Here is a 4271-nt window from a genome sequence, read left to right on the forward strand (position 1 = left end):
CCCCCCCCCCCCTCCCCCATCATGAATCACCCATTTCGTCGAGAATTTCGGTCGAAAATAACATTTATTTGATCCAAGACAATGAGTAGTGTGCTCCGAGCGCCAACGAATCTCACTAGGGCTGTACCTCTCAAAATCTCTCTCTCTCTCACTCTCTCTCTCTCTCTCTCTCTCTCTCTCTCTCTCTCCCCCCTCTCTCTCTCTCTCTCTCTTAAATTGTTCTTAATTTTTTCAATTGAAAGATGTTGTTATCATTTTGTTTGAAAATTTTTTACGTCTTATTTTCCTTTTATTTCTATTAGGACAATCAAATAAAAAAATGAAACAATTGGGACCAAGCGAGTATGATCCGGTCCATACTTTTGTCTTTCGAGATTTTCGTTTTTGGTTACCGACACCAATTAAATTCCAGCCGTATAGATCGGAGCAAATATTTCATAACTGGGAAAAAAATTTCAGTAAGAAATGTCAATCTTGGATGAATGAATTAATTAATCCTGAGGGAAATAGAAACTATTTATATACTTACTTTTTTTGTTGCAGTCTAGGAAAAAAAAGTATTTTTGATACTTGATTCAAGTATCCGTACAGAAAAACCTCATGTCTGTGCATAATGAAACTCCTCCGATTCCTACAGAAGTTCTCAGAGTTTTTATTGATGATAGTATCAATGAGGCTGGTTCTGGGAATATTACCACTGCCACACCCATGGAGACTGTTGAGGAGGAGGAATTGGAGCCGGTTCACCCGGAGATTCCTCCATTAGATTTACCACCCCGATGGAAATGTGCAAAAGACTCTAGAGGAAGATTCTACTATTATCATGTGAAGTAGAGCATTTCCCAGTGGCTGCCACCTCCACCGACGCACACTGGGGTACAGCCTGAGTGAGGAGAGTAGTTCGAGTGAGGAGGATGATGAGGAGGAAGAGGATGATTGGGATGACAGCGAGGTAGTCAGGGTGGTTGAGGAAGAGAGGAGTAAAGTGAAGGATCCGAAGACTGCCGGGGCTGGACCTGAGGCCAAAAAACGGAGGGATGGACTTGTACAGGAAAGGATCATAAGTCCAAGAAGAAAAGAAGAGAGAGTGGCTCGGTATTTAGATTTGATCCAAACACCTTTGTACCGAAAATCATAAAAAAAGAGAAAAAAAAAATATATTTCATGGAATTTACCACAACTCTGGGCAGAAATTCACCTGATAGTTACCTTAATCGACTAGAACGGTTAATGGGTCAGTGTTTGAAGTGTACACAGTACACAATAGTATTTAATTAGAAAAAAAAAGAAACAAAAATAATCAAATTTTTGTGATTGAGTCGGACCTGACGATAAGTGCACTCCTGACGCAAATTGAAATAAAACAAGTTTCTGAACTCAATATTTTTGGATTCAAATAATAATTGCTTGAGAGCTTTTTCTCTCAATTAAAAAAAAATCAATAAAAATTTCGATGTATTTCCAACAATCAAAGGCCTTCCTAAATAATAATTTCACCATTATATCCATATCATCATTCTCTCCTCCTCAATCACTCATATTATTCATTCGATGCATTCCCGATACGGCATTACAGTTACCATCTGATATCTCTGGCACCTCCCATTCAGTCTTGTTGATCTCGATTTTGTGGAATTTCGGCATTTTTAATGCTCTCTTCAAATTCTACGACTTCAGTTTGAGTTTTAAGGTGATTTGTCAATATAAATTGTCAACATGCACATGAAATTTATTACCGTGAGGGAGAAAAAAACGTCTGTACGCTACACCATCTCCAAATTAGTCAAAATAACGTCAAGTATAAAGATATTCTTGATTCAAGGACATTATTCTTGGATCAAGAAAAATATACTTGATTCTAGTATAATTTTATTCTTGATTCAAGAATATTATACTTGAGGCTAGTATTTTATTTCTGATTCTAGGATTTTTATGTACTTGAATCACGTATACACTGATACTTGAATCAAGTATCAAAATACTTGGTTCAAGTATACTTTTTTTTTCCTAGGTTGAATAATAAAAATTAAATCAAATATGATTTCATTCTAATCACGACACAATAAGTTTTCCCATTCAAATGAGAATGGATTGATTCGATCGCGTATGGGATCAAATGACACGTTCATGATAATATTTAATTCTAATGAACATGTGCTTCCATAAAGAGTAAATCATCAGAATTCGAATTAAATATGACATACTGACCAACGCAATGAAATATTCGCCTGACTGGCCGCATTATTCAAACAAATCATTTGGTTCGATTTAAAGGAAATGACAGAAACATCCATTGAAATATAGAAACGAATGACATCTTTGAGCGTCTGTATTCAATAAAATAATTCATAGTTCAATGGAATTGAAACCTTATCGTTTCATAACGATGATATTGTTCCAGATTTAATCATAATAGTTTTCAATTATGAAAGTCCACCACTACCTTCAACAAAATATTTTTTGGATGGAAAGTACAACTCATAGATGCAGTCAAATATTACTTAGTCTTATAAGGAACCAGTCGTTTCATACCGAGCAATATAACAGTTTTCCAACAATAAACTACTGGCTTATGTCGAGCCCAACTTTTCATGGCCTAAGTTGATTCACTTTCAATTTCAATTTTGAAAAATGAAAAGATTCCATCAAATACGAACATTTTCCAACGAACCGAAATTTCATTGAACGGAGTGGTTTTGTTTGCAAAAACACCGATTTACTAGATGCTAGAAAATTTTTCTCTCTGTGTAGTTCTCTCATTATCCATCAAAAAATTCTATATGATTTTGGACAGTCAGGAATAGTAGTCATCATACAGAATCAGTTTATTGAAAAGTAGTCTTCATGATCTTTCATTCCATTACCAATCAATAATATATATTATTGTTACATCCCGTTGAATTATCAACCAGCTACTGGCTTGATTATTACATTGGAACTTCCAGAACTAACGTTATACCCGCTTGTGGCATAGCCGTCTATTGGGCCATAGGGAATTTTGAGTGTGTTAGCCGTCATAATAACCTGAAATTTTACTTTGGGATGACCCTACCCAACCCGTTTTTATCGTGCCAATGGCGTTCACTGCTCGAGAATATCGCGATATGCATTTTGTGTATGGTGAGTGTGGTGGAGTTGCCAGACGAGCAGCGGAGAGGTACAGGGAGATCGTCGGGCACCCGATCATCGGGTGTTTCCTCTCCTTCATCAGCGGATGGCAGAAACTGATTGTCTCCTTCCTTGTCGTGGCGAAGGACGTCCTATCGGACGTGCTCGAGATGACCTGGAAGAGGCAGTCCTCAACGAAATCGAGGACGCCCCCACGACAAGTGTAAGGAGGATTGCTGGACACCTTAATACGAATAGTACCAAGGTGTTCCGCATCATCAAGGAAGAAGGCTTCCACCCTTACCATTCGCGCCATACACAGGAGCTGATGCCGGGAGATCTTGCGGCACGCATCGAGTATTGTCGATTTATCCTCGACAATTATCGACGCGATCCTCATTTTCTGTTCAATGTGTGTTGGACAGATGAGTCCTGTTTCACAAGGCAGGGAATTTTCAACATGCACAATTATCACCATTGGGCATTAGAGAATCCCCACCTCGCCAGGGCTCATTCTTTCCAGCACCAGTGGCAAAGGCTGAATGTGTGGGGTGCAATTATGAATGATGAGGTGCGCATTCGATTAGCTCCTGATCCACTCAATGTAAGTATCGATTATTTATCATGACAAAGATAATTGAGATTTTTTTCTTTCAATTGAAAGATCATCATTCCAGATTTTTTTTTCAGGGGGAGAACTATCTGATGTTTCTGGAGGAAACCTTACCGGAATTGCTCGGAGATGGCCCAGGAAACAGAGGTGTGTGGTTTTAGCAAGATGGTGTTCCTGTCCATCACACCAGAGCAGTCACTATAGTTCGTCGTGCAGAACTATGCTTAGAAAATGACGGTGGCCTTTTTGAAAACCTGTGCTGAGCATCCCATCTCCATCCACGAACTCATTGGCCCTTTTCAGGGCCAAATCCTTAAGCCCATCGGCCCTTTTCAGGGCCCCAAAAAATCCAACGACGGAAATCCTTGATTCTCCAATAATTCCACTCCTTTCCCTTTCAGGGGGCGACCGCGCGCTTTCAAAAATTCATTCCTCCCTCCGTAACAGGTGCTAAGGGATGAAATTTATGTCACTCATTGAGTATTAAATGCTCAACACGTTGGCATAAATTTCATCCCTTAGTCGCAATTAGGGTGGGAGGAATGAATTT

The 4271-nt window shown here is 39.0% G+C and overlaps 1 protein-coding gene across 1 annotated transcript in view; it reads left to right on the forward strand.

Moving 5' to 3' along the window:
* LOC107039709 overlaps positions 1-4271 on the forward strand; it is a 231473-nt gene that overhangs the window by 146726 nt on the left and 80476 nt on the right. The gene's annotated exons all lie outside the window — the stretch shown is intronic.

This window comes from Diachasma alloeum, unplaced genomic scaffold (genome assembly GCF_001412515.2).
Source record: "Diachasma alloeum isolate Michigan unplaced genomic scaffold, Dall2.0 Dall_scaffold_00306, whole genome shotgun sequence".
Classification (NCBI taxonomy): Eukaryota; Metazoa; Arthropoda; class Insecta; order Hymenoptera; family Braconidae; genus Diachasma; species Diachasma alloeum.